Genomic DNA, 21,046 nt, shown 5'->3' with positions numbered 1-21,046 from the left:
CCAGGAATTCCCACTTTTAGCCAATTTCCCAGGTGATTCCAATGCAGGTGTTTGCAGGTACTCTGGAGAATTACTGGGGCAAACACGTGATCTTCCAGAGCAATCTTAGAGCTCTGAGGCTCTTAGACTCCAGTCTAAGGTACAGAAAAGAGAAAATTCGCTTGTGATTAAAGATGAGCCCCAGGCTATGTTTCAAAGGCAGAAGGATTGTGGTTTGATGGAGGAGTAGAGATGGGGAGGCAGGAGCATGTCACAGGCAGGGGGATGGCAGGTGCAATGATGGAGAGGTTGGAAGAGGAAGGAAGTATGGCCAGGAAGAAAGTTCTGCATAACGGAATAGGACAGTGGGAGTCAGAAAGTAGGAGGTGAAATAAGTTAGCTGAGGAGACTGGGAGTATGTGTAAAGAGGGACCCCCACAAAGGCAGTGGTTGGGAAGATTATTATCGAGGCATTGTGCATGGCAGCCCAGAGGTTGGCATGCTTATTAGGAGACATCTGGCAAGCTTCAGGCCTTGGCTTATTAGGACTTGCATTAAGGTGACAGCCATCAGAACAGAAAACCAGCAACAACAGCTCTAGGGAGTTTTGAGGTGCTTTCTCTGCATTTTAAAAAATGTTTAAGTCCAGCTCTGGGAAATTGAATACGGTCAGAGCTGCTACAAACAGACATTTCATCACCAGATAGTGAATAAAAACTTTGCCTCAGAGCAACAAAACATCAAGTGTGCAAGAACTGGTAACAACTGAAAAATCGTGTAAATATGTAAGGACAGCCCTTTTACCTCTCCGGCGCTGGAGGGCACACTTGGACCCCAGCCACAAGATTCTGTATTTGTTCTTCTTCTCCCAGGCTCTGTTTTCCTCTTCAAAATCTTTACCTAACACAATCTAAATATTGAAACAATGGGAGCAGAGAGGAGAAGGTGGTTAGATGTGGTGTGAGGAGCCCTGCCTGTGTGTGCCTTTTGCCACAGCTTACTGGGGAGTGTCTGCAGGGTGGATGATGCTGAAGCCTCAGTGCCTTCAGTCTGTTGTCTGGATGGGCTACTGCTTCCATCCTGGGAGTGAAGACCTGAGCAGCTGTGAGACACAGGGTGCTTAATTATCTTTTTCTCTGGGATTTGTTCTCAGGTGTGGTATGGAAGCGGGTGGAGAAAATCCATATGGGCAAATGGATTTTTGAAAAGGAATATAGATACTGCTGGTAATCCCAGCATTTTGGGAGGCCGAGATGGGCAGATCACTTGAGGTCAGGAGTTCGAGATCAGCCTGGCCAACATGGTGAAACCCCATCTCTACTAAAAGTACAAAAGTCAGCTGGGTGTGGTGGCACGTGGCTGTAGTCCCACCTACTTGGGGGGCTGAGGCAGGAGAATTGCTTGAACCCGAGAGGTGGAGGTTGCAGTGAGCCGAAATTGCACCACCACCCTCCAGCCTAGGTGACAGGGACTCTGTCTCAACAAAAATGAAAAAACAAACAAACAAACAAACCAAAACAAAGAGGAAGATGGATACTAAGTTTTGACTGCTATGATGGCAGTTTTTTAACTGACCCTTGGAACAAGCTGTCCTTAAATAACAGCAGGAATATATTGATGTGAATTTCTTACCCCAACACAGCTTTACAACTGTAATTTCTCTTAAATGGTTTATTTCTCTTGTTCCATCATGGTCAAAATGTTCAGAAAGCATTATTTTAACTTGTGACTCATATTTTCCAATTTTAAATGAATTTGTCTTTAATCTGGCCAGAACTTCTTCAATCCAGCTTAGTTGCTGCTTTGTAGCAAACTTCTCTGTAATGCCTCCCTTGTGCTTTAATCCTCTCTTCCCTCCTTTTCAATTTGTGATGTGTTGCTAAGCATATGTCACTTTCTGGTTGGATTTTTGCCTTCTACTTTTATTATTCTTGTTTTGTAGGAAAGAAATCTTGGAGTAGGGGAAACTTTAGTGGGAGAGTAGAGTCAGGTAATGTAGAAAATCACTTTTAAACTTGGCTTTGTAAAGCAGAGACACATGGGCCTTCCTTTGTTGTGATTTTTAAATTTTGTCTTTGAAATTTAAGTGATAATTCCAAATTATGACACTCACAAATGTAAAGTTATAGTTCTCCATAAAAAGAGCTCGATAAATGCTAGTCATGTGCAAAGCCATGTAATAAATACTTTGCATGCTTTATATGATTGATTCCTTCAAAAGGTTTGTGAGGTAGCTATTATCTCCTTTTAGTAAGAAAAGAAACGGGCTCAGAAAAGCTAAGTATCTTGTCTAAAGTAAGTGGCAAAACAGTAGTATCTTATCTCATATTAGATTTGTATGCTATTATGAAAGGACTTTAATGAACTGTGAAATATTACATATTATTGATTCTGTGTATTTTTCTGTGGAATTAAGGAGCTGAAAGAGACCAAAGGATGTAATATATTCTTTTACGTAAGTGTAAAGTAGGTGACGGTGACCAGATAATAATGCTGGATCCCCGGTGTTTCCAGGAAAGCCTTGCTAGATAACTGCAAATGCTGAAACTGAGGCATTGATCTCAGATTTGAAGATACCACATATGTGGTAATGTCCCAGTATGACTGGGAGAACAACCTGGAATTATATTTTTATAAGTGCCATGCTGATCTGTAGTCTTAAAGAAATACATAGCATAAGCCGTGCATATACAGTTTGGCTTTAAGATTGAATTGGCCAGAGCTAGGACAAGATAAGATTTTAGGAAGATCTACAGTTGGGTCAAGTTGTGGTCAGCTGGGAGGACCACAAAGGAATAACGAGGAGGCCGGTTTGAGCTCTAGGAAGGGCAACATGGACGTTGATAGAGGGTCCTAGCCCAGCAAACTATGCTGGTCTACTCTCTCAGTAGTGCCTGGTGGATGCTATATGTGAAATGAATTACAGAGCTGTTCCACTTTTCCTGCTTGAATCTTATCTTGTCTTTTATTTTTCTGTTTTCAATCCCATTTCATAGTGAATCTTTCATCTGACCCTTTCTTTTCCCAGGATCGTTTTGGCTTTTGAATTTTGGCTTCTGCAATCTTCTCTTTACTCTAGCAAATAATTTTTATTAATTAGCCCTATTTGTTATAGATCTAGACCTTCCACAAGCATTTATGTCTTTCTCATACAAGCCCAAGAAGATGAACTTAATTCTGTAATGGACTTGGGAAAGATAATAGTTGTTAATAATTGTGCTTTTGAACAATTTTATTATCTCTAGTCCATGCCTATCCTGGCTTATCCTAAGTATATTAGACAGAGCAGCATTTTCCAGAGTATGGTGCATGGAACACTAGTCCCTGGAGATACTGTTAAAAGGGTGTGGCCATACATGTTTGGGAAGTGGCACGTGTTATATCCTGTTCTTTGAGTCATATATCATGAATATTATCCTACTAAAAGTGTTGAGAAGTCTTATAGTAAATGAAATTTCAAAACCAGAAGTGTTTCTCAAACTTCTTGATGTAACACCTGTAAAAATTCTGCAGAAAAGTGTTTCAAAGAACAAATTTGAGGAGATGTAGTCACAGAGCATAGCTTATGTCAGGCTTTCTGTTTAAGTTGTTAGGCCCAGTGAGATAGACTGATAGTCATAAAGTCTAGCTGGAAATAAAGTGTGCTTTACAAACAAACATTCTCTCTTGATGTTGCCCTCTCACAACTCAAAAAATCCCTCTTGCATCTATATCAAAGATTTCTTAAAGTTTTATTTATGATTACCTCACTTTGAGAAAATAAACGAAAGCAGTTACTAATGTACAGTAATTTTCCTCCAAAACATTATTCAGAGATAATTTTGTCTTGGGAAAGGAGAATTAAAACATGTATTGAATATATTTTAATCAGAAATGCACATTAAAATAGAACAACTTTGTCCTGGTTAGCACGGCCTGGTCATAAAAATGTTGATTCTTAGAATTAGTAAATTTCTCATGAAGAAAGATACAGCTGTTTAGCCAGTGATCTATTCATTGGTCATTAAAAGGCAATGAAAAGTAAGCATCTGTTTCCTATCTTATAATCTCAGGGAAGACAGATTCTTGGAAGCTCCAATGGGCACATTATGTGGAGGACAAGGAGAGAACTATAAAATGTCTGAGCCATATACACAAATCTGGGCCTGTTTGTTGTTATGGAGCAAAGTTTAAGCCTATAAGCTATAATCTTTTAAGTGTATAAACTATAGATATTCAAACAAACTCAATAGGCAAAATAAAAGAAGGCAGAAGTGGAACACAGGAGAAGCATAATTTTATAGTGCTGGTGATTTTGCTGCCCACTGCAGTCAGTGAGTGTATGCCCTGGAGAAAGAATGAATGGTAGATGTGAACCTGGTTTTCCCTGATTCCCTGAGTGCATCTTATAGCATGAGCATGCCACTGTGTGAAGGTGATTCAAGTTCAGAGTTTTGTATACCTCATACAGTGTGGCCTCTAAACATCAACCAGCCATTTCAACTGGACCTTGACTGCAGAATCAGTGATTTGTTCTCTTAGACTTATTAAGATATGGTATATGAACAAGGTTGTGCCTTTACAAGGGATTTTTAAGGACAATTTGGCTATAAGCAATTTTTGCCCTGTGCACAGGCTTCAGAGCTAACCTACAGGAACTGAGTCACCGCTGAACTCAGGCATTTTGTTTTCTTAATGCATCTAGCTGCCACCCTATTCCTCTGACTCCACTTTTCAGGCAGGCACCTTGGTGGGAAGCTGAGTCAAGTTAAAACTTGACTCAAAGTCATAATAGCTGCATTTATCAGCAGCAGCCACATCTATCCTAAGGAAGAGCCTGTCCTGGCTACACAGGTACCCTTTCCTGGATCTGGGATGGTATTATGGTGAGCATGGGAAGTTGGTACCACTTTTTTGTGTCTATTACACACAATAAATAATAATTTTATTATTTATGAATTGCTTGATTCAGCCACATGGCTTGGATTGGGAGACCTTGTGGTGAACTGTTTCCACCAACATAATTGTTGTAGTTAACTTAAGTGCCATTATATAAGAACTGGCAGTATAAGCTCATTCATTTTTGTGCAGAGCTCTATGGAAACTGAAATGAAATTTTAAATCTATTAATAAAAACAAACAACAAGTGATAACATATTTAACATGTCAAACTGATTCATAGCTATATACTTACTGTAATTCACCCGGGTGGTATCTGCTTCTAATAGTAAAACAGATAGCAGCAACTCTGAAATCAGTGGTTTTATGTGTGTACAGCCACTGGCTGTGGGCACAGATTATTGTATCATTGTGTATAGTATGCAGTCATTTGTTTTGATTAAGTACTTTAAAATGTCAAGTTTCTCTGCACAGATGCACATGGAGCTGTGGTTATTTCTAGGACAAGGATCTAATATTTGGGGAAACATTACACTTTTTTGTTTTTATCACATGCATCTACCCCTAGTTAAAATAATTGACAATAAAAGAATTACAAGTAAGGCCACCCTTTCTTTGGTGCTAAGCCACTAGAAGGGAATGGGGAAGGTCCAGGAGCTAGAAGGTCAGACAGAAGATTCCTAGAGAAACGGACCCAACCTACCATGGCTGTTGGAGCCTCAGAGAAGCCCACCTGGGCCAGAGGCTCAAGATGCCAAGAAGCTTACAGGCAATAGGTAACATAAATCCATTCCTGAACCCCACCAAGTAGATGATCTGAGGGATGCCAAGAAGGAAGCTCCTTTCTCCTAGCTTTTGTCTTTGTATTGGAAACAGAAAGTAGTGAAAGGCATGTTTAGGTCTATGACTCTGTCATTAAGGACTTGGACTTCATTATTCCTCTTATCCTCCCTTTCCTTTCCTTGCACGTTTTGTGATGGAGTTACTTGGCAGTGCAATGGACTTTGTGTAGTATGGGAGGGGATGGAAAGTGGAGTAGCAAGAGGCACAGATGCTCCTTGAACTGAGGGAGCTGAAGGACTCCTTGGATGGACAGTAGTTCTCTCTGCAAGTCTGCTTTTATTCAGTGCTGCTGGAAGAGTAGAGTCTTGTTCCCTTTTCACCTTGATAGATTTTTCTTTCTGCTGTCTCTGCATGTCTCTCTTCACTGAAGGTCTATGATATTAGCTCTATTATTTCTTCAGACACATTTTCCCCCCCAAGACTTCAGGTAGAAATTCAGGCAGCTGCAATCCTGTCTCTGTCCTTTCTGATGATTGATCGAACTTGTCTTCACATTCCACCCTTGGTTTCTACCTATTTTTGTCAGACTTATTCTACTTATTCTCTTACCTTCAAACAGGTATTGAGGGCTTTGTGACCATGCCAAGGAGAAGAGGATGAAAGATGTGCCTACATATGCTGTGGTCTAAATTGTGTCCCTCCCAACCCTGCCCCAATTCATGTTGACCCCCTAGCTCCCAGTGTGACGATATTTTGGATATAGGGCTTTTAAGAGATAACTATGGTTAAATGAAGCCAAGGGCGTTTCGGGGAGGCATTGTTCTAATCAGATAGGATTGGTGGCCTTACAAAAAGAGGAAAAGAGAGATCTCTCTCCACATGCAGTCACTGAGGAAAAGCCATGTGAGCCCTCAGGAAGAAAGTTCTGTCTGCAAGCCAGGGAGAGGACCTTCAGCAGAAACTGACCATGCTGGCACCCTGATCTCAGACTTCTATCTTCCAGAACTTAAAAGCAAATAAATTTTTGTTATTTAAGTCACCCTATCTGTGGTATTTGTTTCAGAAGCCTGAGCTGAATAAAACAACGTAAAACTTGCATTCATGAAAATTGTGGACTCCATTCCAAGTCACTGATTTTTCACCTACATAGATCAGTAGTGGGTCATGATTACCCTGGGCGGTTGCATCTTCAAATCCAAAACATTTGAAAAGAGAGGCATCAGTTTTCATTATGAAAATAGATAGTATTCAGGCAGCAGCAACGTGGAGGAAACGGGAGTGACCATCATGAGCCTCCTTAACAAGCCCAAGAGTGAGATGAACCCAGAGGAGCTGCAGAAGCGAGAGGAGGAGGAATTTAACACGGGTCCACTCTCTGTGCCCACACAGTCAGTCAAGAACAACACCCAAGTGCTCATCAACTGTGGCAACAATAAGAAACTCCTGGGCCACGTGAAGGCCTTCGACAGGCACCGCAACATGGTGCTGGAGAACGTGAAGGAGATGTGGACTGAGGTACCCAAGAGCGGCAAAGGCAAGAAGAAGTCCAAGCCAGTCAACAAAGACTGCTACATCTCCAAGATGTTCCTGCACAGGGACTCGGTTATTGTGGTCCTGCGGAATCTGCCCATTGCCTGCGAGTAGGGGCCACCTATCTGTCCACAGAACTCATTCCCCTGGCCTACGAAAACCGCTGCCATTGGTGTTGAGAATAATAGAGCTCTGTGTTTTTTTCTATTGGGGTGGGGGGAAGAAAAGAAAATAGATAGTATTTTGAGTAGAAATGTGGCTCTAGAGACAGGCTATTTCTTTACAACAATTTTAATTCTAGTTCTGACTCCACTTTATACAAACGATGTGACCTTAGTAAGTTACTTATTCTGTTTAATTCTCAGATAATTCTTCTGTGAAATGGGAATAATAGAGTATCTAATACATAGAGTAGTGGCGAGCATTAAATAAATTAATTCACAAATCATTGAACACAGTACTTGACACATAATAAGCACACATTAATATTTATTTTCATTTATAGGAGTAGCTAAACAAATATGTTGATGCCTACTCTACAGGGTTGATTTTTAGTTTGGTAGATCACTTGCTTGTGCAGTCTTCATTAATCTGTGTTGAAGAAAAATTGCACTGGATGCCTGATAAAAATGGAAACACAGATTTTATTTGGGTTACTGCAGTAAAAGAGAGATTTTAGTACAGAACTGAGCTCAACTTCACTGAAATAAAAGGTGGGCACATTTTTAAGCCCAAACATGAACTAGCAGAAAAGCACTGGAGAACATTAGGTGATAAGTTAGTGAATGTAATTTGGCCATCTGTCTTTGCTAATTGGCACTTATTGAAGTTAGGCTCTGTGATGGTACTCAAACATTTTTCTGGGTGTTTCTGTGAGGCTGTTTTTGGATGAGATTAACATTTAAATCAGCAGACTGAGTAAAGCAGATTGTCCTCCATGTGGGTGGGCCTCATCAAATCAGTTGAAAGCCTGACTAGAACAAAAGGCTGACTTTCCTCAAAGAAGGAAAGAATTCTCCTGCCTAGTCATCTTTAAATTGGATCATTGCCTCTTCTCTGATGGTCTTCCAACTGAGACATTGACTCTTCCTGCTTTTAAAGCAGTGTCTAGCCTTCCGATTCAAACATTGGCTCTGCAGATTTTGAACTTACTGTCCTCTATAAACATGTGAGTTAATTCTTTATAATATGCCCCCTCCCTGCCCAACCCTTTTTCCCATTCTGTTTTCCTGGAGAACTCCGATTAATATAGGCTCCTACTTTTCCACAGAGACTGTGAGATAGGAACACTATCTTTTTTGAAGATTACATTTCAAAGGGATAGCTCTCAGGTTCTTGAGAAAGACATTCTTGGATAAATCTGGCAAAAAACTGGGAGATAATTTATATCTCAAAAGGGCAGGGAAATAATTTACAATTGAAAGCTTTCTGAAGTAAATGCTCTAAGGAAAGGAAGGTCGGGGTCTATAGTCAGGAATAAATCAGTCTTAATTTTAGTTAAGCTGAGGAGAATGTTAAGGTTGTATTGTCATGTGCAAGGCAGTGTTCTGTGCCTCGAGTTTCAGAACTATATCTGGGTATCAAAATATGGAAGGTATGTAATTTTCATACATTTTTAAAAGATTTTATATTTAAAAAATTTGTTATACATTCCCATGAAAAAAACTTAGTTTTTCCTTAGCAAGAATAATTAGCTAAAATGAAAAGATAAAGCATTTTATTAACATCCACTTGCAAACCAGGCCTTGCTTATAAAAACAGTTTGAGTGGCCATTTTGTGGCACTTGCACTGGGTGTCAACATTTCAGTTTATGGGTCTGCAGAGGATATGTTAGTTGAATAAGTCAAATGAGATACATGGTCTCCTAATAGGATTTATGACATAGTGAATATGAAAGCATCTGAAAGTGTCTAATATGAGATGTCCTAGATAATGTCATTTAAAGTAGAAATTGAACTTGTTCCCATTTCCAGGTCCTAGGCCAAACTGCTTGGGAGTACTTTACCTCTTGGATATTGCTGCTGTAAGCTTATTATCCCTGTGTTCTTCCTCTTAGCATCTTAAGATGAGAAGCTGCTGTTCCTTCTGTGTCATCAGATCTTCAGGTGTTATTATCCAGATATTCCATATTTTACTGGGAGGAACTCAAGGACATTTGGTGATCCTTGGAAACTGATGGGCAGACGAGGAGACATGTGAGGCACTAAAGGAACCAAGGATCAGCAGGAGGTATAATGGCAAAAGTTGCAAGGAGTAGGGAAGGGAGGAGAACAGCATTAGACAGTCACTCATCAAACATGCAACGCTAGCTGCTGTGTCTAATGGCACGGGGGTCGGGGGTGGGTTGAATCCTCTCACTGCAGCGGGGGGATTTCCAAGTGCCATGGAAATCAAAGAGGGAAATCATTTGACTATTCAGGTTTACATAATGTTTAAAAGCTGGGGCTCTTGGGAGTCTAGTTAAAACCATTTACTTTTGTTTTGATTCTATTAACTGGCTGTGTGATCTTGGACACATCACTAAACCTCAGTTCCACTCATGAAAAGAGGATAATTAGATATACCTTATTTGGAAGAATAAAAAGAGATGATGTGGGTAACTCACTGAGCACAGCAGCAGGTACAGTTATTGAGCCAAAACCAAACTACTAGAAGGAGATAGGGAAAAGGAAACCCCAATTCCCCCTCTCCAGGTTTTCAGAGGACTTGCCTGCCATAATTTATGCTGCCATGACTTAAGCTTTCTGCGCTAAGAATAGAGTTCATTAAAGCAAATTCTCTTATGAGGAGTGGATAGAGAAGAGTGTTGAGAACCAGCCAGTTGACAGTGTTATGAGAAAGCAGGAAGTGTGGGCTTGCTTCAGCCAAGCAATTGGCTGAGGATTTGTTTTGTACCTCTGATTATTCATTTTCTGTGATACAGAAATTGCCTAAATGTTTTAATTATGTTCATTTCATTGTATTTTAATGAGCTAATGAATTCTTTCACCCACTCCTTATCCTACAACAGGCCAATAATTATAAAACCCAGAAAAATCTTTTTAAATTGCCAGGAATAAAAAATTCAATGGAGCTCTTTCTTGGGTAATAAAATGAATGTTCTAATTTCGTTAGTTAACAAGCATCTTTGAACACCCACTGTGCAGTGAGCCCCACACAGAATGAGAGGAAAGTGGGATACAAAAAAACCCAGAAGACTACCTTAGTTTTACTTCGCAATAGAAATAAACCATCTCATCTCATCTCATCTCATTTATTCATGCATTAGTTTACTCAGTAATCATTGGCGGAGCACATAGTGTATGACAAGCACTATGCCAGGCATATTGTGATTGGAATGTGGCTGGAGCATGAAATGAGAGGCAGCAATCAGAGAGAGATGAGCTTGAGGTAAATGAGGCCAGATCACAGCGACTTTATACAGAATAGGGTGAAGGACAGCCACGAATGGTTTTAAACAGGGAGTGACACTGTCAGACTTGTATGTTCTATAAATAACTTTGTCTGTAATGAGAAAATGGATTTGAGGAAGAGTTACTGGTTATGATGAGATTATCATGGTTTTGCAGGAGAAAACAAAGGCAATGGAAGTAGAGATACATACTGAACACCTGAGGATTCCTGTCTTTCCTATTTCCCTTCTCTAAGAGGCTTAGATTTCAGTGAGATGTATGTGTTTCTGTGGAAGCTGATTTCACCTGTAGCTCCATAGGCAGTCCCCTTCTTTGGACTGTTAGTTACACTGCGTTTAGGAGGATGAAGTGTAATTGATTAGCATAGACAAAGTCACATGCCTTACCTATAGAGCTGGGAATTGGTTTAGAGGTGAACATGTTAGCTAAAGGAGTCTAATCACAGTGAATGCCAACTTTTCTGGGGATTCTGTGACCAGATACTCTCCCTGACTCTGGAAAGGCTAATGCAGATATGAGATGAGACTCACTGCAGATTTGGAAGGCAAGAGAGAAGAGGTCATTTTTTTCCAGAGTCAATTGCAGATAGATGCAGGAGCAGATGTCAGGTTCAAAGATGTTTCCAGATGAGCCCTTAAAAACTACCAGCTTAGGTCAAGATAATTGAAATGGCTACTGAGAACACTGGTGGCAGTTCCCCTGACCTTCACTACTCTGAGTTCTTCAAGGTTTGCTGTTCCCTATATTTAAACTCTTCATATCTGGCATATATAAAATGATTTTTTTTTCCCTAACCAAAGCCAGACTGATACAAGGTGGTAGTTAAGTCCATGAGTGAGAACGATATTGCTTAAGAAAATAAAGTTGGGCAGAAACCTTGAGGAATCACAATATTTGGGCATCCAGTGGAGGAAGACTAGAAAGGAGACCAAAAAAGTGTCTGACACAAAGAAAGCGAACCAGTGGAGTATGGTACCATGGAAACCAAAATGGAAAAAAACTTTCAAGAATGAGGAGAAATTACCAAAATAAAGTAAGGGACTTAGCAAGACAATGAGTAAAGATTAGCCAGAAGGTTTGGGGAATCTAAGGTCAAGCATGACCTTAGAAAGAATAGTTTCAGTAAAGTAGTGCAAGCTCAAGCCATATTATAGGGTCAACTGAGAGAAATGGCCCAGTCTGTTCACTCATGTAAAATGATAGCTTGAGGTTTGGCTGCGTAGCATTAAAAACATATTTGTACATCTGGAAAAATTTTCTCATCTATCTCCATGTCTGAAGGTGGAAATGAGACCCTCACTTCTTCCTCAATTTTCCTTGCTACTATAACACAGAACATAACTTGGGCTCTGCCAACCAACGACACCTGTTTGAGATTCTGATTCAGAAGACACTGATCTGAAGAAGAAAGGCCACTGCAACTCCAGCAAAGTGGTTAAGTCCCCCATCGAAAATGTTTACAGTACTGTATCTTAAGAGCCATAAGATATTCCTAGCCTTTGGTCCAGTCTCACTACCAACAATCAAAAATAATGATCACAAACAAAAAAGGTATATTTACTTATGAAGATGATCATGGCAGCATTATATATAAAAGGAAAAACTGGAAATAAACTAAATGTTCATCCTCTTAGTGGAATGGTCAAGTAGCCATGATGTAGCTACTTGATAAAATATTATTCAATTTGTAGCTTTAACATTAGAGCCTGTAACATAGTAGGTATTGAATAAAAGAATAAATTATTAAAGTGAAAATGATGGAGACCTTGCATGGAAAAAATGTTTATGATTTGTTGTGATAATGTTAAGTAAAAGAGAAACTGAATTATATGTATATGTTTATAGCTGTGAAAAGTAAGAATGCCTGAGTGCATGGACTCTAAGAAAACTGGAAAATGAAAATAGTTGTGGTAGGGTAGGGGGTATGTGGGTGGTTGTTTTCCTTACCCCTTAACATTGTATCTTAGTCTGTTCTAGTGGCTATAACAAAATACCATAGACTGGGTGGCTGGTAAACAGCAGAAATTTATTTCTCACAGTTATGGAGACTAGGAAGTCCAAAACCAAGGCATTGGCAGATTTGGTGCCTTGTGAGGTCCTACTTATTAGTTCATAGGTGGCCATCTTTTTGCTGTATTCTCACATTGTTGAGGGGGGATGGAGCTCTTTGGATTCCCTTTAATCCCTTTAATAGGAGTACTAATCCCATTATTGAGGACTCCACCGTCATGATCTAATCATTTCTCAAAGGTCCCGCCTCCACGTATCATCACATTAAGGATCAGTTTTGAACATATGCATTTTGTTACTATGCTTGTTATTTATAAGTTAACTTAAAACAATGACAACAACAATAACAAAAAGTCAAATAAGTCCAGTGCAATTCCTGCCTTGCCCTGGGCTCTGACTATCCGTAGGCAATTCTGCCGTCTTAGTCGAGTCTATCAACCAGCTTCAAAAGGAAAGCTTCTATTGATTAGCTCACCAAGCCAGAAAAATTATGACTTAGATCTCAGAAAGTTGGTGCTTATATGATATTGCAATCCATCAACACTTCTCTGGAGACTCCCACTTCCATGTACCTTCACAGAGAAATGTGAAAGAACATTGAAAAGGGGGAACCTCTCCTGGGAGCTATTCTCTCCTTTCCTGACAGCCTAAATTGGGTGTCTGAGAAGCAACAAGACCCAGAAAAGAGAAGAGGCTTTGGAGCCTCTATTAGCTGAGTTGTGTTTAGGTATGTGCAATAGTAAATCTTACTTGAGTGGCTTAAATATTTTTAAACACTTTTATTTTCCTCACTTAACAAGAAGTCTGGAAGTAGATAGTCCTGGCTGACTTGGCAGCTTATGGAGAAGATCGGTGATCCAGGCTTTTTCTAGCCTTCATTGTCTGTGTGTGGCTTGTATGCTCCTTGATTTAAGAAGGCTGTAGCACGCCTACATTCCTGGCAGAAAGATGAGCCACCTGCAGATTTTTACTTACCGCTCCTTGGCCAGAACTGTGTCACAGGACCACCCTTCGCTCCAAGAAATGCTGGAACATTGTTTTTTATTCTCTATTTTAGATTCTTTATTTTCTTATCTGAAAAGGGAAGTGCGATGAACATCCTCATAGGATTGTTGTGAGGCTCCAATAAGCTCCAATGCTATGTCAGTAAGCATCTAGCCCAGCACCTGAAACACTGAGTAGGCCCACAAACTAGACAAAGCTGGACTCCAAGGAGCCAAAAAGTGAAATCACATTCAAATGAGATACACGTGTGATTCTGAAAACATTAAAGAATAATATGTATTTTTTTATTTTAAAAATTAAATTTTTCTTTTTAAATCAATGCACATACATATCTAAGAGACAAATAGTTCTATGAGACATAATGAAACCAGTAATCTCTTATCCTCCACACTTTCCTCAATTCCCAGAAGGTGGTTCTTCAGAGGCAATTGCCATGAGATTCTTTGGGAGCATGTCTTTTGAAATTTATCTCCTGATTTCTAAATAACATGTTTCTTTTGATATCTACTGATATCTACTAATATTTCCATTTTAGTATCTATTGGAAAATACTATAAAAAGTGAGGATTTTTGCTGACTTAGAGGCTACTACTTCTCAATATACACATATCGTCATTTTTGTTAAATCATTATTCACTGTTTACCTTATTATTCAGAGCCACGTCTTGTAGTGTCTGTGATGATTAAACTTTGTTTTGACTTACATTAATAACTGCCTCTTTTATTTTTCTGAGTTTTTAACATACCTATCAATAATTCATGCCAAACTTTCTATGGAAGTGTGTACCTCCTCTCCATATGTTAAAATTACCCAACTAGCTCAGGGTTATCTTCTTCCTCCTGGAGGTCTCTGTCCTCATTTGAATCTAGGTCGCTGCATAGTATTCATCCTTATTCTTCATTGGCCTGGAAACTCTGTTTACTCCCTGCTTGGTAGAGTTCTTGTTTTCTGGATCCCCTGTCTTTTTTTCTTCTTGGATTATACCTTCATTTTGGGGTCTCATATCTTGCATTACTTTCTTGAGAAGGAATTCTTGGGAGGTAAATTATTTAAGAACTTGCACATGCAAAAATATTTCATTTCCTACCTCTACCTTCAGTTAATAGTTTGGCTGTATATAGAAATCTAGTGTGCCTCTTGTCTCCAAAATCTTTGAAACCATTGCTCCATTTTCTTCTAGAGTGTCATTCTGCAGCCCAGCCTCTTACATTGTGATTATGAAATTTGGTGAGATTCTCATTACTTATTCTTTTATGTAACTATTTTACCCTCTCTGAAAGATCTTAGAATCTGCTATTCACTCCGAAGTTATTAAGTCTTTATTCGATCTGCTTGTTCATTTTTATAGCCTCCTTTTCTTGTTCTATGAAGACTAAATCTTCTCTTTTGCATATTTAATATAAGTGTGTTGGGGTATGTTTTCTTCTGCTTTATGTTTTGTCTCTCAGGCATGTTTTTTCCTATTTATTTTAATGTCTATCTTCCATGTGGAGGAGTTTCTTAAATGTCTTATAATTCTTAGGTTTTTTTTTTTTTTTTTTTTTTTACATGTTTAAGGTAGATGTTCTACAAAGCTGTAGAAGCAGTGCATGTGTGGGGGTGCTGATGAGTAGTTGGCTTTACTATAGGATTATTGCTGTTTGGTTGCGGATTCTCAAATATCAGCATCTATAGGTTTTCGTTCTTAGGCTGGCCATTTTGCAGAGGGCTTCTCTGACTTAGGCCTGGAGTTCTGAGCCTGGCTGCCAGCATTCTGTGAGCATGTATGGCAGAGGCACTTAGGATTTCACCATTCAGTCACATTCATCCCCTTTTGGATCATCCCCATTGTCACCTGTATCTCATGTCACTTGTTCAACCTTTTCAGTTGAGTAAATTTCCAGTCGTCTGTAGGGTGGAGGAAGTATGATTGGTTATCTGGCTGACAGGCTGGCAAAGGTGTTCTAGGAACTTGTCCTTAAAACTTTTTATGAAGTATTTAGGAGATTCAGAAGGCATATAGAAAAGAGTTAAACTCTCAGAAACATGGTCATCTATTAATTAGAAAAGTATCCTATTAAATACCTCAGCAAAAATAAGCTAGAACCTTCTTCCTCCCAAACTTACTCTCACCCACTTTTAAAAATTAATGACTGAGCTGACTTGAATGTAGCAGAAACACTCAGAGGCCAAATTGGAGCAACAAGGTGAATATAGGGAGATAAGCAAGTGTTGGAGCAATTCCTGATCCCTGATGACCTAGGCTTTTTATTTAAAGATTACTTAGCAACACTTGACAAAGCCCCAAGCCTTTGTATGCAGTCAATTAAGCTATATTGTCAGTTAAAACTTGAGCTGGAAACGTTCTCTTCTGAAAAGGATATAGGTGAAAAAAATTCAAGACTCCCCATGAAGACCTAAAATCATTCACTTCTTTTCTGCATGTACCGTATTTCAAAGGTCCCTGGAACTTCTAGTTTCTGAGACTTTTGGAATTATGTATCACAAACTATCTTGCTTCTTTTTTTATTTTTATTATACTTTAAGTTCTAGGACACATGTGCAGAACCTGCGGGTGGGGTGTGTTACATAGGTATACACGTGCCATGGTGGTTTGCTGCACCCATCAACCCGTCATTTACGTTAGGTATTTCTCCTAATTCTATCCCTTCCCTAGCCTGCCACCCTCCAACAGGCCCTGGTGTGTGATGTTCCCCTCCCTATTTCCATGTGTTCTCATTGTTCAGCTCCCACTTATGAGTGAGAACACGTGGTGTTTGGTTTTCTGTTCCTGTGTTAGTTTACTGAGAATGATGGTTTCCAGCTTCATCTATGTCCCTGCAAAAGACATGAACTCATCCTTTTTTATGGCTGCATAGTATTCCATGGTGTATATGTGCCATATTTTCTTTATCCAGTCTATCATTGATGGGCATTTGGGTTGGTTCCAAGTTTATTAACATTTCTCTCTCATGCAGTTAGCATTCTGTTCTTTATAATTTGCTAAGATAGCTACCATATTTCTACATACTTTGAACTTCTGAAACTGATATCTTTGTCTCCTGTTTTGTATTATCTTTATTTTTATCCTCAAAGGTATATGTTCTTTGTCACTTTTTGGGAATACTGTGGTATTTTATGAAAAAGAGAGGTAAATGGGAGTAATCTATAATCACTTTAAACAGAAATTCCAACATGTAAACTATTACTAGAGCCTTCATAGTCCATATCATAGTAAAGTTTCTTAAACAGACTGCAACATTTCTTTCTTTGCCCACAATTTTCCACTCATAGCAGCTGGTAAATTTTCTCTTATTTCCCACCAGCACACATTGTTTTTTCACTGCCTCTCTGCATCACATCATATTCCATCTCATTCTGAGTCTGAACACTGGAATTTTAAAAAGCATTCCAAAGATGACAAATCTTTAGCTAGACTATGAAAAAAAGAGAGAAGACTCGAATAAACAAGTCAGAAATTAAATAGGAGACATTACAATGATACCACAAAACTATAAAGGACCATAAAAGACTATGAACAATTATCACTAACAAATTGGATAACCTGGGATAAACTGATAAATTTCTAGAAACATAGAACCTACCAACATTGAATCATGAAGAAATAGAAAATCTGAATAGACCTATACATCAGAAGGGGACTTAAACAATAATAAAATATCTACCGATAAAAAAAGCCCAGAACCAGATGGCTTCGCCAGTGAACTCTGCTAAACATTTAAAGAAGAATTAATGCCAATTTTTCTCAAACTCTTAAAAAAATGGAAGAGGAGAGAACACTTACAAATTCACTTTAGAAGGCTATTATTACCGTAATACCAAAGCCAGACGAGGACATTACAAAAAAAAAAAAAAAAGAAGAAGAAGAAAATTATAGGCCAATATTGCTAATGAATATAGATGCAAAAATCATCAATGAAATACTAGAAAACCAAATTTAACATCCCACTAAAAGGATTACCATTTAACACTTAACCATGATCAAGTGGGATGTATATCTGGAATAAAAAAATTGTTCACCATACACAAATCAACAAATGTGATATAACACATTACTGGAATAAAGGATAAAAATCATATGATCACCTCAATAAATATGGGAAAGGCAATTGACAAATTTCAATATGTTTTCATGATAAAAACTCAACAAATTAGGTACAGAAGGAATGTACCTCAAAATAATAAAAGTCATATATGACAAGCTCACAGCTAATACCATTCTCAATGGAAAAAAGCTGAAAGCTTTCTCTCTAAGATCAGGAACAAGATAAGGATGCCTACTATTGCTGTTTCTAGTCAACATCGCACTGGAAATTCACTAGAGCAATGATACAGGAAACGAAAGGGCATCCAAGGTGGAAAGGAAGAAGTTAAATTGTCCCTGTTTGTAGTTGACAAAATTTCCTATGTACAAAACCTCAAAGATTCATCTAGAAAACCTATTAAACTAATAAATAAATTCAGAAAAGTTGCAGGACACAAAATCAACATATGAAAGTTAGCTGTGTCTATATACTAACAGCAAACTATTTGAAGAGAAATTAAAGCATCATTTACAATAGTATCAAAAAGAATAAAATACTTAGGAATAAATTAACCATGATGGTAAAAAATTTTGTACACTGAGAATTGTATAACATTGGTAAAAAAAAGTTGAAGAAGACTCATATAAAAGGAAAATATTTTATGTTCTATAATTAGAAGAATTACTATTGTCAAAATGTTTATACTACCTCCATACTGTAGATTCAGTGCAATTTCTTTCTTTCTTTCTTTCCTTCTTTCTTTCTTTTCTTTTCTTTTTCTTTTCTCTTCTCTTCTCTTCTCTTCTCTTCTCTTCTCTTCTCTTCTCTTCTTTTCTTTTCTTTTCTTTTCTTTTCTTTTCTTTTCTTTTCTTTTCTTTTTTCTTTCGTGAGATAGAGTCTCACTCTGTCACCCAGGCTGCAGTGCAGTGGCATGATCTTGGCTCACTGCAACCTCCACTGCCGGGATTCAAGCGATTCTCCTGCCTCAGCCTCCTGAGTAGCTGGGATTATAGGCATGCGCCACCACACCCAGCTAATTTTAGTATTTTTAGTAGAGATGGGGTTTCACCATATTGGCCAGGCTGATCTGGAACTGCTGACCTCAGGTGATCCACCCGCTTCGGCCTCCCATAGTGCTGGGATTACAGTCGTGAGCCACTGCGCCTGGCTGATTTATATTTTTTCAAAATCAAAAGAACAGACTTCATTCCTGGTCCTTTCTGCTTTTAAGTTTTGCTGTGTTTATGAGTGTAATCCTGATTCGAGAATGTTTGTTTCAAAGGAACTATAAATGTCTGAATTTTTCTATCAAATGATGTTCCTTTAGCAGAAATGTTCCCAAGTGGTTTGCATTTGGGAAACTAAAAGACTTTTTCACGCAGATCAGCAAGGCAGTCATGAATGGATCATTGAGCAACAGATGGTAGAAGCCTAGTTCGATACCCTTGTCATGTGAGAGTACTGCCTCTTGCAAGAACACTGACAACATCCCATCTGCTTGCCTCACAGCCACAACTCAAATGACACCCCTCTTGGAACCCTGCCTGTTTGGTCAAGCACCTTTCTAACAAATAAGAGCACTCTCTGACTCCTGGCGGCGGGGCGGGGGGGGGGGGCGCGGTGGTAAGAAGAAAGAAAAAGAGAGAGAGAGAGTTGCCAAAACGTCCCTCCGCAGTTTTTAAATTTAAAATATTTTCGTTTAAAAATAGCATGTTTTCTCTGATTATAAGAGCAGAACATGTTCATTATTAAGAGAGTTAGAATACAGTTGTTTAATATCCTAGTAAACAGTCTTCTTAATTTTTTCCTACATGTACAGAAACATACATCCATATAGAACTTTTGTAAAAATGAGATACTACTCTTCATAGCGAGTTTGAAACTTGCTTTTTATTTAACAATATATAGTCATATCTACCTAAGTAGGTTTATTATAGATTTGTTGTAAATTTTTGATAGTATGGCTGTGCTATAACTTATTTATCCTTTCCCTATTGGGAGCACTTTGCTTCCATTGTTTTCATTAAATAAACATAATAATCTCCTTTTACATATGTCTTTCTACAGATGGTCTTTCAAATCAAGTCAGCAAATATTTCTTTATTCCAGATGATGGAGGTATGTGCATGATTAAGAGAGACAATGTCCCTGTCCCAATAGGCTTAGAGGAGAGGGATGAAATTAGCCATCAAATAAGTAATTAAAAGAATGATGAAGTAATTAAAAGAATGATGAAAGAAAAATTAAAAGTGACATGGAAATGTATAGTAAATAGATTTTACTTTGTGCTGGGGGACGGGGGGTCAGCCTGTCATAGGACAAGTTGTTTAAACAGACATTTGAAGGATTAGCAAAGGTTTGTAGATTAAGTTAATCTAGGGGAATTGGATTCTTCAGGTAGAATGAATAGCTTGTTAAAGGCCAGAATCAGAGAAGGCATGACATGTTTATAACTGCAAAGAAGGCTAGCACATATGGAATAGGGAGAGGCACAGAATGATGCTTACGAGTTAGGGAGACTAGATTTTGTGAAGGGACTATTAGGGATGATGTTAAAGGATTTTAAGTAGAGGAATAATATGGTCACTCTGAATTTAAAATTTTACTTATGAAATTGATAGTAATTGATGATTGGTTGTTGAGCATGAAAGAGAAGGAAGAATCAAGTGAGAATCTCAAATTTCTGGTGCAAGCAATGGAAGTGCCATTCACTCTGTTTCTTGGTAGACAGGTTGCTTTGAGGGGGAAGGTTGTCATCAGTTTAGGACATGTTGAATTTGAGTTACTTCTAGGTCTCAAAATGGGGATGTCTATAGATAGTAAAACATATAGTTTTGCAGCTCATGTGAGATGACTGACCTAGAGATACAGCTTTTTGAGTCATCAACATATACATGATAATGAAAACCATGGGAGAAAATGGGATCACTTAAAAACCACAGGATGACGACCAGGTCAGACTGCCAAGAAATTCCTATAATTGAGGATGGTAAAGAGGAGATGAGGTGGTGCTGAGGAAAAGTACTTTAAAAAAACAGGAGCGAAACTAGAGAATGTGGGTCACAGAAAGCAAGATAAAAAATATTGCTCTGGATGGAGAAAGTGGTGAATTTTGTTAAAATGCCAATGCAGGTTAAATGATGTTGGAAGTGAGAAGTGTGAATTTAGTGTCATGGAGACCATTGGTGACCTTAGTAAGAATAGTTTTGGGGGAGTTCCACGATGGCAGGGGGCAATAGAATAAGGAGGTAAAAAAATGTGGGGATGTGTATGGTACACTCTTTAGGTTGTAATTCAAGTAGTGGAATTGACAGGTCAAAGGTATGTAATAAACATTTTAAAATATTTTGCCTACTTGCCTTTCAGAATTTTTAAAATAAATTTGTAGTCTTCCCTACTGTTTTGGAAGTACTATATTTTC

At 38.5% G+C, this 21,046-nt stretch overlaps 1 long non-coding RNA gene and 1 pseudogene across 2 annotated transcripts in view; both read left to right on the top strand.

Annotated features, from left to right (window-relative positions):
* LOC103887638 overlaps window positions 1-21,046 on the top strand; it is a 154,652-nt gene that overhangs the window by 70,338 nt on the left and 63,268 nt on the right. The window lies entirely within an intron of this gene.
* On the top strand, window positions 1,428-15,088 carry LOC116269433 (annotated as a pseudogene). Its single transcript, XR_004176943.1, has one exon. The product of XR_004176943.1 is annotated as a small nuclear ribonucleoprotein Sm D2 pseudogene (transcript).

This window comes from Papio anubis, chromosome 11 (genome assembly GCF_008728515.1).
Source record: "Papio anubis isolate 15944 chromosome 11, Panubis1.0, whole genome shotgun sequence".
Classification (NCBI taxonomy): domain Eukaryota; kingdom Metazoa; phylum Chordata; class Mammalia; order Primates; family Cercopithecidae; genus Papio; species Papio anubis.
This window is presented reverse-complemented; position numbering and strand designations above follow the sequence as displayed.